The sequence below is a fragment of the Podarcis filfolensis genome, assembly GCF_964270895.1.
Source record: "Podarcis filfolensis genome assembly, chromosome: 1".
NCBI lineage: Eukaryota > Metazoa > Chordata > Lepidosauria > Squamata > Lacertidae > Podarcis > Podarcis filfolensis.
This window is the reverse complement of record NC_139604.1, coordinates 121755977-121771927: the sequence shown is the minus strand read 5'-3', so window position 1 is coordinate 121771927 and position 15951 is coordinate 121755977. Positions and strand designations below refer to the sequence as shown.

The window sequence follows — 15951 nt, the reverse complement described above, 5'->3', positions numbered from 1 at the left end:
CTGCTCTCCCTCCCCACGATTCTTTATCTTTAAACCGCACATGGACCAGGCAGCCCTTCAGATAGAGAGGACTGTAAAGTGTGAGATAAGGCTACCCTTTCCTCTTGAGTTTTTGTGCAAAATACTTTTGGGTCTGCTAGTGGAATGGACACCATTATTAGCAGAATGGGTTCCCCCTTCTCTGCAGTTCCCTTGACCCCTAAAGAAAACATGCTCTGGAACACTTTGAGAGTGGGGGCTGAATGTGGGGGGGGGGGGAGGAAGGGAAAGTCCATCTGTGCAGTGATGATGCCCATAATTTTCCCCACACTAATTCATGGAAAAATCACAGTGAGCACCAACTGATTTCATTGGTCCCAAAGGAACATTTGTCACTGACTTCAACAGAGTTTGTTTTTCTTTCTTTCTTTTACTCTTTTGAGATTTTCCAGTGAAGTGGAAAAAGTGTTCAATTACTTGTAGAAGAAGAAGAAATGATTCAGGGACATGTGAGTGACAGCAGCCTTGCCACTGGAACAGTCACATGGCACGGTTTCTGGAATAATGTGTTTTTAAAAAGGCAAACTCTCTTGCTTATTTTAGTGGTGACACGGAAGCTAGACAGGCGTCTCTAGGGAGGGATACATCTTTGATGCAGCACTAATTATATTTCAGAAACAATGGCTGTATAATTTTCCAAGTTTATGTTGCCCAAGAAGGATAGCGGAAACCATGCAATTCTCCCTTTGTTAAACTGCACTCCAGAATTCCTTTTTTTAAAAAACCTTTTTAAAAAAATGTTTCACATGATATTTATTTCATATGATTGTAAAGTTGGAATATTGATTGTATTAAATATGATATTTAATATGATTGTAGAGTTGGAAGGGACCCTGAGAATCATCTAGCTTAACCCCCTGCAATGCAGGAATCTCAGGGTTTTTTAGCAGAGGATTATGCACGGGGACCTTGTAAAGCAGGGTGAGTTGGCGTGAAAACTTTAATTCAAGGCAATTCAAAACAGCAATTTATTTTTTAAAAAACCATCATGAAAAAAAGGGGGGAGCAGATTTGAACAATTGATTATTATCAAGTTCCCCCAATGGCACACAGTCTATTTCCTAAACAACGATGCATGTAAGCATGTCTATGGACAACTAAATATACCACCTGCTGCTTGATTAAACTTCTTGTTTATATTAGAGGATTACTGTATGTACAGGGTGCGTTGGTTTAAAAATCTTTGCATTGCCTTGATGAAGAGAAGAGTTTGGATTTGATATCCCACTTTATCACTACCTGAAGGAGTCTCAAAGCAGCTAACATTCTCCTTTCCCTTCCTCCCCCACAACAAACACTCTGGGAGGTGAGTGAGGCTGAGTGACTTCAAAGAAGCGTGACTGGCCCAAGGTCACTCAGCAGCCGCATGTGGAGGAGCAGAGACGCGAACCCGGTTCACCAGATTATGAGTCTACCACTCTTAACCACTACACCACACTGATTTAAAGTTTGCAAACACATCATTATAAAAAAGGAAGGGAGCAGTTGATTTGAATCAGAATAAAATCAGGTTTCCCAATGGCACACCGTAGATTTCCTAAATAATAGTCCATGCTAAGTGTACAATTAAATTTATTCATTATCATTATCCCATGTGTCGACTGCTCTTCCTCCCAAAGGAGCCCAGCGTGGCACCTGCTATGATATGTTAACAGTATACAGTATACTCTTTCCAGTGCTGCTCCTTTCAGTTTCATTTTCTGTTTTCCCCTAAATCATGTTTCAATCCCACCATTGCTCCCATTCCAAAACCTTTGCTCATGCGAGTCATCTGTTTTGGATTAGGGACAACTTATTTGATTACAGACGGAACTTTTCTGAGGCAAACAGCTGGTGGCATTTACTTTCCTAAAATGAAAAGGAAATGCCTTTTGCTTATACAATTGCAGATTTAAGATAATCCAGACTGCAATACAGTTTTATTCAGTTCCTTGGAAGTGAGATGCATTGAACTCACTTACTTCTGAGCATATAATATGTATTGGATTGCACAGTAAAGAGTATAAAAAGTAGGAGCACACACAATCACCCAGTTGGACACCGCAAATCTAGGGGGTCATGTAGTCAAACTCCTTGCTCAGTGTGGGACTCTTGCAACCACAGAATCCCTGCTCAGAAAAGGACCCTTGCAACTATTGAATCCCAGACAGACTGCCATCCAGATTCCCCCTCCCCATATGATTGCTTCTATAGAAGTCCCTCATCCTGCTCTCACAGGAGGAAATCCACAAGCAGGACATGAGTGCGATAAAGCACTTTTGATTTCCAAGTCATGAAATGAATGCACCATTTACATAAGAGCTTTTTAGGAACAGGAAAGGCACTATACTGTGCTTGACTCTTATTACTTTGGTTAGGTTGTCGGATTAGTAAATCCAAACCTATTAACAGTGTCTTCTTTTGGGTGCTTTGCATTTATTTTAGCAAGGCGTCAGAGGCTCCTGAGACCTGGCCATGTATTGAGAGAAGCATGCAGAGCCCACTCTCTTCTCCTGTAAGCAAACTGGATTTAAAGGGTGCAACTTTTTCTTTCTTTGTAACCTTTCCTTCTCAACAAGTGCAAAACAATGACTCTCAAGGTCTTTTCGTCGGGTTTGCTTGGAAGAGCTGAGGCAGATTATGTTTTTTAAAGCCTGTGCAGTAGCAGAAACTCCCTGTTGTTGAGTCATTTTCCTGATAAGCTTAAACTGCTCTTCGCTTACACTAAATAAAGTAATGCAAACATAAAACATTGGCCGGGGCTGCTTGTGAGTAAGTATGCTTAGGATCACTGAGACTACAGGATTCCACATTCAACATTGCAGTCACATGATCCACACACAGTGTATGCGAGAGTCTCACATGTGCTTGTCTGTGTCACATGTGAAAGAGGTACAGTATTTGACATTCGTGTGAACTAGCATCAACAGTGTGAGACAAGCTCAAAGACTGCATGGAAACCTCTCTGTGCCCTTGTCTATTCTGTGCAATTCTGAGTTGAGTAGAAGTTCCAATTTGGATCACAGAATCATAGAATTCTAGAGCTGGAAGGGACCACGAGGGTCATCTCGTCCAACCCCCCCTGCAATGGAGGGACCTTTGACCCTGAGATCAAGAGACTCATGCTTTGCTGACTTGAGTTACAGTCTAACTCAGAAATGCTAGTCAATGGATCTCAAAATTTAGGTCCCACCAGAGTCCCACAATCAGGAGCTATATGACAGATCCAGATGCATCAACATCTGGTTTGCAGGGTGCAATAGTTACACCATGGGTAGGAAACCTGTGTCCCGCTTGATATAACTGGACTACAACTCCCACCATCCCCCACTGACCATGCTGGTTGGGGCTGATGGGTGTTCAACATCAAGGGGGTCACAGGTCCTCCACCCCAAGCTGACCGAGTCACACATACAAAGCAGCATCTAGCTGTGCTGGAGGAGACTCTTGAGAGTCCCATGGACTGCAAGAAGATCAAACCTCTCCATTCTGAAGGAAATCAGCCCTGAGTGCTCACTGGAAGGACAGATCCTGAAGCTGAGGCTCCAATACTTTGGCCACCTCATGAGAAGAGAAGACTCCCTGGAAAGGACCCTGATGTTGGGAAAGATGGAGGGCACAAGGAGAAGGGGACGACAGAGGACGAGATGGTTGGACAGTGTTCTTGAAGCCACCAGCATGAGTTTGACCAAACTGCAGGAGGCAGTGGAAGACAGGAGTGCCTGGCGTGCTCTTAAACGACTAAACAACAACAACAACAACAACAACAACAACAAAGCTGTGGCCATCACTGCCTACAGTTGCAAGTCTAAGCTCACTTACCTGGGAGTAAGCCCCACTGAATTCAGTGGGCTTTACTTCTGAGTAGACACGGTTAGGCTTCCACAGCAAACCACCACAGACCTTGCCAAACCCAGCCCTGCCCGGCTTAACTTAATTTTCACACATTGTTGCTGCAACGAAGTGACACAACACTCTTTACACCAGCCACCCTCTTCCCACTTCCGGGAGCTCCAGGGGCAAATTTTGGATGAGCCTGTGAAGGCTGCAGTTAGAAGGGCATCAGTTCATCGGGGGGCATCAGCCAGAGGGGCGAAAAATAACAAGTCCTGGCTGGACTCACTTGGAGAGTTTGTTGTTGCACAAGACCAAACGGAGAGCTCCGTTTACAGCAAGTTTCCGGGCTCCCAGCAGAGCGCAAGGCAGGCGGATCCAGAAGTCGACCAGCGAGGGGAAGAGGGGCTGGCGACCCCCTTAAGGCGGTCTGAGATCAGCCACGTGGAGGGAGAGAAGGACCCAGCCCTGAGATCAGGAGTTGGGGAGCGGGGAAAGAAGGACTTACAGCGGATCTGGTTGACTTTGGATCGGATGGTTGCTCTTCCTCTCTCTCTGTCCCTCTCCCTGGGCTGGCTGCAGCGCGGTTTCTAATTTTCTAGAGAGCACCCAGGGTTATAAAGCAGGGAGGAGGAGGAAGAGGAGGGGAAAGGCGAAGTTGTCACGGCCGCCACCTTCCCCCGCTCCCGCGTGGGCGCCTTTGGAAATTCCGTCTAACTTGCATCAGGTTAGGTGGTTACAGATGCGCAAGGAAAATCCAGAAGGCGGGATTTCCTACTCTGGAGCGCAGGGAGAGAAGTCAAGGCAGAGCAAGAAAATGACCAGGACTTGTACTCTCCTCAATGGCAGCAAAAGGCCTGGGGTAGGCATCGCAGGAGGTCTGCGCCAAATGATTTTCAGAGCGAGGGATTTATTTGGAGGAAAAGCCAGGAAGAGGAGACACGACGGAAGTTTATAAAAAAAAACGTGCGTGGCAGGATAGAGAAAGTGGGCAGGGGACAGCTTTGGTCCCTCTCTGGTTGCGCTCAGTGAAGCTGAATGCTGGGAGAGTCAGGGCAGATAACAGAAAGGGGTAGCCAAGGTGGGTGGTGGGTGGGTGGGAGAGCAGCTGCCCCCCTAAATCAAGTAAATGAATAAAAATACTGAACTCTCTGACCAATCACTTCGCAGGCAGCTCAAGTCTTTCGCAACCCCCTAACATAAATCCTGGCTATGCCCAGGAATTTGGTCCCTGCTCCTGCCAACCTAGCAGTTCGAAAGCACGTCAAAGTGCAAGTAGATAAATAGGTACCACTCTGGCGTTTCCGTGAGCTGCTGTGGTTTGCCAGAAGCGTCTTAGTCATGCTGGCCACATGACCCGGAAGCTGTACGCCGGCTCCCTTGGCCAATAAAGCGAGATGAGCGCCGCAACCCCAGAGTCGGTCACGACTGGACCTAATGGTCAGGGGTCCCTTTACCTTTACTAAAAGAGGATTGGACAAATTAGTGGAGGAGAGGGCCATGGAGGCAGCAATGCTTCTGAATAGGGGTTTCTGGAAACCACAGGAGGGGAGAGTCGCTCTTGCGCTCAGGTCTTGCTTGAGAGTCTCAGGCAGGCATCCAGTTGGCCACCATCAGAACAGGATGCTGGACTAGATGGGCCATTGGCCTGATCCATCAGGCTCTTCTTCTGTTCTTATGCATAGGAGCCAACTCCTAGCCACTGAGGTCTCTTCCGCCCCCTCAATAAAATATTTGAGGATGGGCACTGTCATTTAAAAGGGACGCAGGTGGCGCTGTGGGTTAAACCACAGAGCCTAGGACTTGCCGATCAGAAGGTCGGCGGTTCGAATCCCTGTGACGGGGTGAGCTCCCATTGCTCGGCCCCTGCTCCTGCCAACCTAGCAGTTCGAAAGCACGCCAAAGTGCAAGTAGATAAATAGGTACCGCTCCGGCGGGAAGGTAAACAGCGTTTCTGTGTGCTGCTCTGGTTCGCCAGAAGCGGCTTAGTCATGCTGGCCACATGACCCGGAAGCTGTACGCTGGCTCTCTTGGCCAATAAAGAGAGATGAGCGCCGCAACCCCAGAGTTGGTCACGACTGGACCTATTGGTCAGGGGTCCCTTTACTGTCATTCAAATGGTGTGCACGTGCCATGTCATGTGATTGATTATACAGGGCAGGGCTCACCTGTTTCTACCCCCCCATATTTTATTCAAGTTGGCAACCCTGTTCTTGTGATTGGTACTTCAGAGTAATGCCACAGAATGTCCAGAGTTTGATGATTAGCTGGTAGAGCCTAGGAGTTCTGGAGGACATTGCAACAAAAAAACAAAAAAACAAAAAAGAGATCCTTTTTTTTTTTTAAATGCACAGCATGAAGGGTGGAGTTCAAACAACAGTCCTGTGTCTTCCTCCCAGCCCCGCAGGTGTATTGGGAGCAGTGAGGCCTCACCTGCTGGTCCTGCCTTCAACCACTGCCCATATCTGGTGTCTAGGTGTTCCCAGCAAAACCTGAAAGGCGACACCTATAATTGTGCAGTTTTTTAATTGGGTGGAGAGAGCTTGCACACATGAAACTACCCAGGAACCATCTCCTTTGTCACTTTGTCAGCCTTGATGCATATATCTGTCATTTTGGGTTGGGGGAGACATGCCTTTGTTGTGGCCTAGGGTCTGTTAGCCTGTCCTTCTCTCCATGGTCCTTCACATGGAAGAAGTTCAGCCCTGTATGGGGAAGTGCATTTTAATATTCCAGAACTTCTTTTTTTAAAGTCTAAGCGACTTCTTCTTTTTAACAAGAAGATGAAAACCACCATTGAAATAGGCACACCTTCCCTTTCTCATTTAGCATTGCCCTTTAAATAAATCCCATAGCAGGTTTGGCGAAATGAGGTTGTCTGGTAATGTATGTGCTATTGTTACAGGGTGTGCGTCCTTCCAAGTTGTCATTCATTCAAAGTGTCTGTTCATTCAACTGATTTCATTAACTGTGTTTTTAACACTAGTTTAGCTGTTCGGACTTTCCAAGGAAGGGTTATTCTTTTCCGTCTGGGGTTTTCCACGAGTAAGTTAAAAACATCCTGGTTTTGCTAAAACTATAGATGCCTTTTTAGATCTGTTGACTCCTGTAAATATGGAGAAGTGAAGGGACAACATTGGAACGCAGAAGTGGAAAATACATTTGTCCAGGGAGGTCAAAGCTCAAAAAAAGCTGGAAAGGGGAAAGGGTTTGGGCTCTGCTTGTGAGCTTTCCACAGGACTCTGGAGGACGACTGTGAGAAGAGAATGCTTTGATATGATCCACCAAGGGTCTTCTTCTTAGGACTTCTCTACAAATTCATCTAGCGTGCTTCCAGATTGGGATCCTGTATCACAAATGGGACTTTAATTCCAGTTTTCCTATGTGCACGTTTGGCCTGTTAGATCCCACATGTTCCTGTTTTCCCAGACATTGCTGCTGAACGCGGCAGCTAGACTGGTGACTGGGGGCGGCCGCCGAGACCACATAACACTGGTCTTGAAAGACCTACATTGGCTCCCAGTACGTTTCCGAGCACAATTCAAAGTGTTGGTGTTGACCTTTAAAGCCCCAAATGGCCTCAGTCCAGTATATATGAAGGAGCGTCTCCACCCCCATCGTTCTGCCCGGACACTGAGGTCCAGCGCCAAGGGCCTTCTGGTGGTTCCCTCACTGCGAGAAGCCAGGTTACAGGGAACCAGGCAGAGGGCCTTCTCGGTAGTGGCGCCCGCCCTGTGGAACGCCCTCCCACCAGATGTCAAAGAACAACAACTACCAGACTTTTAGAAGACATCTGAAGGCAGCCCTGTTTAGGGAAGCTTTTAATGTTTGATGTATTACAGTATTTTAATATTTTTTTGGAAGCCGCCCAGAGTGGCTGGGGAAGCCCAGCCAGATGGGCGGGGTATAAATAATAAATTATTATTATGATTATTATTATGAGACACATTGCTGTCTACAGCAGCTTGATGGAATGTATCCACAGGTTGACTCACTGCAGGAACAAGGTCAATTTGTAGCTGAACAGCAGAGGAAGGTTGTTCATTTTTGCTACTTAAGTCATTATAAATACAATAGGTACTCTACATTGGGTTCCCAAACTGTGGTCCGTGGGCCACCTGTGGTCCATGGCACATGTCTGAGTAATGGTGGCAGCAGCAGCTGTGAATGACAGGCACAAGTCATTCATTCATTCATTCATTCATTCATTCATTCATTCATTCATTCTATTTACATACCAGCCTCCCTCCCAAAGGAGCTCAAGGCATTCTGAAGCCTTGAATGCTGAATCTGACCTCAGACTCAAACTGACAAATATTACACTGAACATCAAAGAACTTTGTTTAACACAATAGGGACATCCTGTGTGGTGTGAGACCTGGATTGGTGTAGTGAGAGCCAGTGTGATGCAGTTGCTGGAACATTATTACGAGAAGACTTGGTGACTTTGGACCAGTCTAAGAACTCTCAGCCTAGCCTACCTCACAGGGTTGTGGTGAGGAATTATATGGAGAAATGGGAAGAAAGGCAGGATATAAATGCAAATAAATAAATAAATAACATATTCCTATTGTTTTTTAATTGTATTTCTATTACTTCTTTTTTCTTGCGTTGCATTTGTATTGCAGTTCTATGGAATTCATGCTGCAATGCAATCAAATGCAACATATAATAAATCAAACCATAGAACTGTAGAATTGGAAGGGTGCCCCAAGGGTCATCTAGTCCAACCCAATGCAATGCAGGAATCTCAAGTACTTGATTGTTTAATGTGGCAGCACCTGCACTTTTGAACTCGCAGCCTATTGATATCAACCAGGCACCTTCTCTGTATTCTTTTTGGTGCCTGCTGAAAACATCCTTGTTTAGCCGATGTGGATTTTAATCTGTTTTTAATATTTTAACTTTTTTGTGTTTTAAAGTACAGTGGTACCTCGGGTTAAGAACTTAATTCATTTTGGAGGTCTCTTCTTAACCTGAAACTGTTCTTAACCTGAAGCACCACTTTAGCTAATGGGGCCACCTGCTGCCGCTGCGCCGCTGCTGCACGATTTCTGTTCTCATCCTGAAGCAAAGTTCTTAACCCGAGGTAATATTTCTGGGTTAGCGGAGTCTGTAACCTGAAGCGTATGTAACCTGAAGCGTATGTAACCCAAGGTACCACTGTATTGTAATTTTTTTCTGTAATTTTGTTTTACCTTTTCGTAAACTTTTTTTTTACAATCAAGCTGTGTATAAAGTTTATGAAATAAATTAATTAAAAATCATACAGCATCTAGCACAATGCCTTATAATTGTTACAACAAGCAGAAAAAAAAGTCATGAAGTGGCCTGCCAAGACCCTCAGCTATTTTCAGGTGGTTTGTAGGGACATTGCACTGTGTGCTGATTGATTTTAAAACATTTATATCCTGCTTTTCCTAAAATGTTCAGGGCAGCTAGCAAGACAACAACAACCACCACCACCACTTAAAAAGAACAACCCAGCGATTCTCTTCTAAACAAATGTGATTTTTGTTTCTAGCACTGAAATTAGCAATCTTTTGTTTTTTAAGGTAACCACAATCTGCAAAGAACGTCTTCTGCAAAGAACTTCCAGAATAACTTGACTAATCATGGCACCTCTTGTACCTCGGTGTAGAAGTTGTTGTTCTGCCGACAGCTTCCATAAAAGGTTGTCTTATCCGTATAGCATACCTTCACTGCGCATTGCCCACAAATACCACATCCTTGCATTTCACAAACACTCATGGCAGAGGGGCACGAGATTAAACCACAAACATGGGCACCGCCTTCAACACAAATTTCAGGGCGAGGGTATCCAACCAACTGCAGAAAGGGAAGGGTCATAGCTTAGTGGTAGAACACATTCTTGGCATGCAAATGGCAAAATGTCTTGACTTCAGTCCTGGGTATCTCTAGACAGGGCTGGGAAAGATTCCTCCTGAAACCATTGGGAACTGCTGCCAGCCAGTTTAAATCAAGAGTGGGGAAACTTTGGCTCCCCAGACATTGCTGAACCACAGAGGCCAAGGATGATAGCAATGTGGTTCAGCAACATCTGGTTCTCATCTGTAAATAAAGTACACTTAGTCAGATATTTGTGTGTGTGTGTGTGTGTGTGTGTGTGTGAGAGAGAGAGAGAGAGAGAGAGAGAGAGAGAGAGAGCTGTTTGTTCACTGTCCACTGGGACACCTCTTGTTGTTGTTGTTTAGTCGTTCAGTCATGTCTGACTCTTCGTGACCCCATGGACCAGAGCACGCCAGGCACTCCTGTCTTCCACTGTCTCCCGCAGTTTGGTCAAACTCATGCTGGTAGCTTCGAGAACACTGTCCAACCATCTCGTCCTCTGTCCTCCCCTTCTCCTTGTGCCCTCCATCTTTCCCAACATCAGGGTCTTTTCCAGGGAGTCTTCTCTTCTCATGAGGTGGCCAAAGTATTGGAGCCTCAGCTTCACGATCTGTCCTTCCAGTGAGCACTCAGGGCTGATTTCCTTCAGAATGGATAGGTGTGATCTTCTTGCAGTCCATGGGACTCTCAAGAGTCTCCTCCAGCACCATAATTCAAAAGCATCACTTCTTCGGCTATCAGCCTTCTTTCTGGTCCAGCTTTCACTTCCATACATCACTACTGGGAAAACCATAGCTTTAACTATACGGACCTTTGTTGGCACCTCTTAAGATGTTATAAATAAATTTTGTATCATGGTTCCTGACCTCAAGGAGCAGGTTTTTCATCTATGTTTGGATACAGTGGGACACCATTTTGAATCAAGAAGTTGGATCAAACCTTTCAAAACTGATGGTTTTAGCCATCAGTTTCAAAACCGCATCGATTTTTTGGGTGTCTTGGAATTTCTGAGTACGTATGAGGCTGCTAGGATGCTAAGGAAAACCATCTAGCTGGTTTTACTGCTTTTGGTTTTATGGCTTGTTTGAGGTTTTTCCTGCTGCTTAAACGATTGGTTTTACTATCGTTTTATTGTTTTTATCGTGCTCCTTCATCATCTTTGATATGTTTATCTAATCTGTTTAAACGGTTTCATTTTTATGAAACAATTTAAGCTGTGTTGGAAGCCTTTGTGCCTAACCCCATCTGACAGATTTGATAGATGGAGTTTTATTTTAAATTACAGCTTGGTGAGAAGGGCACCGTTCAGAGCTTTTCTTCAACCACAACTCGATGAAACTCGGTTCCAGCACCTCTCAGGTGGACACTGTTTCCATTATAAGAGATCAAGGGAGGTGTTCATGGTGAGTTCCGGCACCTCTTTTTCTAGAAAAATAACACTGGAATAGGACTGATTAGAAGAGGGCATAAAAGAACAAGTATCAGAGACTGAGTAATAATAATAATAATAATAATAATAATAATAATAATAATAATAATTTATTATTTATACCCCGCCCATCTGGCTGAGTTTCCCCAGCCACTCTGGGCAGCTTCCAATCAAGTGTTAAAACAATACAGCATTAAATATTAAAAGCTTCCCTAAACAGGGCTGCCTTCAGATGTCTTTTAAAGAGAAGATAGCTGCTTATTTCCTTCACATCTGGAGGGCGTTCCACAGGGCGGGTGCCACTACCGAGAAGGCCCTCTGCCTGGTTCCCTGTAACCTCACTTTTCACAATGAGGGAACCGCCGGAAGGCCCTTGGCGCTGGATCTCAGAGTAGCTTTCTATAGATTGGTGACATATCCAGATTTGGAATGCTGTGTGTGGTTTTGGGTTCCTGGTCACTGCCTATCACAGAAAAGGGTATTCCAAGGGCTTGTATAGAAAATGACCCCTAAAATTATCAACAGAATGGAGTAGCTTTTTTTGGAAGAAAGGCTTTAAAAACTGGGGGTTTCCATTCCCCAAACAAGTTGAGTCCTGGCCCCTTCTCCCAGCCTCCCTTTTAGTTATGCAGGACAAGACAACAGACACAACAGGCGTTTATTAAATCATTAACAGTAAAAAAAGAGAGAAGCTATTCTTCTTCAACAGAATCAGACTCATTCAGTAAAATTTCTGGCGAGTTCAGGGCAATCAAAGGAAGCTGCTTCATATAATAACATCTTAAAATATGGAATCTATAATCACTGGATATTATTAATGGTCACACACACATAAATGTCCTTAAAGAGAAATTCTGAGTCTGATGAGTTTAGGGGTGTGGTCTGCATGTGTGCTGCATACCCTCCAACATTTCTCTGATGAAAATACAGTCATACCTCTTGTTATGTTAGCTTCGGGTTACGTCTTTTCAGGTTGCGTCCCGCAGCGACTCGGAAGTACCAGAAAGGGTTACTTCTGGGTTTCGCCGCTCGCGCATGTGCAGATGCGCAAAATGCTGTTGCGCGCATGCACAGAAGTTGCGAATCGTGACCCACATGTGCGCAGACACGGGGGGCGTTCCTTTCAGGTTGCAAACGGAGCTCTGGAATGGATCCCGTTTGCAAACAGAGTGTTATGTACTGAGTCGAATAGGATCCAAAATGTAGCAGTCTGATTGGTCCTAGAACAATAGGATTCAGAATGCAGCAGTCTGATTGGTCCTAGAACAATAGGATTCAGAATGCAGCAGTCTGATTGGTCCACAGCAGCCACCCCATCCAGCTCCAGGTGGAAGTGAATCCGCAACCTAATTGGCCTACAGGAGAATCCCGGAATTAGCCAATCACGTGGGGCCCATTGTTTAAATAATGTATATAAAGCAGACATTCTGGGGGAACTTCCATTCCTCCTCACCACTGTGAGCTGAATAAAGAGCATGAAATCCACTCTCGACTCTGAGTATATTTCACAGAGGTACCACTGTAGAGACGCCCTAAGGAAAAAGGGACATTCTGGGATCAAATCAGAAACCAGGATGGCTTTTGTAAATCCGGGACTGTCCCTGGAAAATAGGGACACTTGGAGGGTCTAGTACTGCATGTGTGCATACGCATGGGGGGAAATGTTGCCATGCGATCCTTGGAGGGGTGGCTGCCTGCCAATATAGCCCTCTTAACCTCCCCCCCCCCCCCACTGTATACAGACAGTTACGTCACTGTGAGTCAATAATCTAGAACCAAGTGCTACTGCTTAAGCCTGCCCATTTTGCCTGGGGGAAACACACAACGCCTTGGATTAATGGCGTTGGCTCTCTCAGCTGAGCCCCTGGCAAACACTTGCACAAAGAATTTCTTTCAGTGCTGGAAATGTCACCTTCCATCTGACAATAAGCTTCTTGGCTGCTGTGGAGCAGGCTGGCACTTGAGTACCTTGGGTGTGTAGATATCTGCTAACAAAGGAAAGGATTTATGCTTTTTCTCCTCCCCCTTGGGAGGCCTGATAATGATCTGGGACGCAGATGCCGGTTTCATCCGGAAGGGAGCAAAGGCCCATCACAGGAAAATGGGTAGACATTTCTCAGCCTTCCCTTGTCCCTCAAATAAGGAAAATTCCAAAACGCGTATTACGGCAATAATGCTTTTATTAGGCCAAACGAAACGTCACCAAATAGTGTGCAAGGTTTCCAGTACAAAACAAGGAAGTCCTTACAATAGGAGGCACACGGTATTTATGGTAGTCCGCTTTGAACTTTGGGTGTATAGATATATTTTGTTGCTTGAAGATAATTTTATGTGGCTGTAGCAACTGAGGCCACATACTGCTTTTTAGTTTAGGAGGGAAAGGCAAGTAAAGGGTGACTGCAGGGAAGTGAATAAAATTATGAACAGGAAGAAGGACTCTTCTTATCCTAGAACCTGGAATCATTCAATGAAGGTGATTATTGGAGGATACAGGGCAGACTGAAGAAAGCACTTCTTCATAACAGGCAACTCCCATTTTAGGTGCAACCGATATGTGCACAATTGCGCACACAAGCAAAGTGCCAAACACTGAAGTGACTCATAAGGACATCACTGAAACATCACTAAAAGGGCAGGACAGGGTGTTTGCAGGATTTTTCAACGGGTTTCTGATTTCACGTAATTTCATGCAAGTGCACAATGACCCGGAATGCAAGCCCTGTATACAAATAGGGAGTTGCCTGTATCGTCATTGCTAAGTGATGCCCCTTGAGCTGGTGGGGCAGAAGGCAGGGAGCCCAACTGCAGTTGGAACCAGAGCCTATGGCAGGTAAAGGAAAAGGGACCCCTGACCATTAGGTCCAATCGTGGCCGACTCTGGGGTTGCAGTGCTCATCTCGCTTTATTGGCCGAGGGAGCCGACATACAACTTCCGGGTCACGTGGCCAGCATGACTAAGCCGCTTCTGGCGAACCAGAGCAGCGCACGGAAACGCCGTTTACCTTTCCACCGGAGCGGTACCTATTTATCTACTTGCACTTTGACATGTTTTCAAACTGCTACCTAGGTTGGCAGGAGCTGGGACAGAGCAACAGGAGCTCACCCTGTTGCGGGGATTCGAACCGCCGACCTTCTGATCGGCAAGTCCTAGGCTCTGTGGTTTAACCCACAGTGCCACCCGCGTCCCCTATGACAGGTAAAGGTACCCCTGACCATTAGGTCCAGTCATGGACGACTCCGAGGTTGCAGCGCTCATCTCGCTCTATAGGCCAAGGGAGCCAGCAACTGTCCACAGACAGCTTCCGGGTCATGTGGCCAGCATGACTAAGCTGCTTCTGGCGAACCAGAGCAGCACACAGAAGCGCCGTTTACCTTCCCGCCAGAGCGGTACCTATTTATCTACTTGCACTGGTGTGCTTTCAAACTGCTAGGTGGGCAGGATCTGGGAGGATATAACAGGAGCTCACCCCGTTGCGGGGATTTGAACCCCTGACCTTCCGATTGGCAAGCCCTAGGCCCAGTGGCTTAGACCACAGACCAACTAAATTCAAGTTTTGTCCCCATCCTCCAATTGGTTGAGTTCTACAAGGGGAACACTGAGACGAAAGTGGATGAGTCTGGCAGCAATGCCATGCCTTTGGTGTGTGTGTGTGTAGAGAGAGAGCTGACTGTGGGCAAACTGAGGTTGGTGGAGCAGAATCCCATCTGCCCCCCCTCAGGCTGGCCTCTGCTGCATAGTCAAATGATAGCACTTGCTTCCACAAAATGACCACCAACTTACACAATTTCAAGAGGTGGTGAGACAACTCCATTTGGGATAAAGCTGCCAATGGCTTGTAAACGCCCTCGGTCCTGTATACCTGAAGGAGCATCTCCACCCCCATCGTTCAGCCCGGACACTGAGATCTAGCGCTGAGGGCCTTCTGGCAGTTACCTCATTGTGAGAAGTGAGGTTACAGGGAACCAGACAGATGGCCTTCTCGGTAGTGGCGCCCACCCTGTGGAACGCCCTCCCTTCAGATGTGAAGGAAATAAGCAGCTATCTTCTCTTTAAAAGACATCTGAAGGCAGCCCTAGCCCTGTTTAGGAAAGTTTTTAATATTTAATGCTGTATTCTTTTTAAAACTTGATTGGAAGCCGCCCAGAGTGGCTGGGGAAACTCAGCCAGATGGGCGGGGTATAAATAAATTATTATTATTATTATTATTATTATTATTATTATTATTATTATTAGGGATGGCTAAATGCTGCTTCCAGGACTGCAGGCAGCCTGACTCTGAGAGAATGCCAGGGGTGGAAGTGTGCCATTGCCAGCTGCAAGTTCTGCTTGAGGGCTTCCCGCAGGCATTTATTTGTTTGGTCATTGTAGAAATCAGGATGCTGTGCTAAATAAGGCCTTTAGCCTAGTCCTCTTCCCATCCTCTCACTGTTCTGTGATCTTAATCACCCTTCGGGCATCTATACATGCCTGGAGTGTTTTGTGGAAACCTTTCAAGCTGCACTCCACCCCCGCCCCCAAATGCGGCACACAACCACTTGCTTCTGCCCAACCCAATGGGGAATGTGGTGTCGAATGTCTTGGCAACGGTTGGTTTGTCACTGTGACATCTCTGAGGAGGAGAGGCAATGGACTCTTGCCCCTGTGATAACACCACCGTGTAAGTGTCTTCCACTCGCTAGGAAGTAGGCGTCTTGGTAGGCCTTTGAGCGCCCTTTAAGCCTGGGTTTCACGCTGAAAATAAATCCAATAAAAAATGAAGTGGGAAATGAACATAAGTAACCCCTCCCCTCATTTTATTTATTCATTTCTTTATATAGAA

The 15951-nt window shown here is 45.8% G+C and overlaps 1 protein-coding gene across 2 annotated transcripts in view; it reads right to left on the bottom strand.

The window, feature by feature from the left end:
* TNFAIP2 (TNF alpha induced protein 2) overlaps positions 1 to 4439 on the bottom strand; it is a 32531-nt gene extending 28092 nt beyond the window's left edge. The window contains exon 1 of one of the 2 annotated variants that reach the window (XR_014548090.1): positions 4361 to 4439. The gene's annotated coding sequence lies outside the window, so the exon portion shown is untranslated. Of the gene's footprint in view, positions 1 to 3840; positions 3860 to 4360 lie in introns of those variants that run through there. The other variant, XM_083613995.1, reaches the window with a different exon arrangement.
* Positions 4440 to 15951: the final 11512 nt, after the last annotated feature.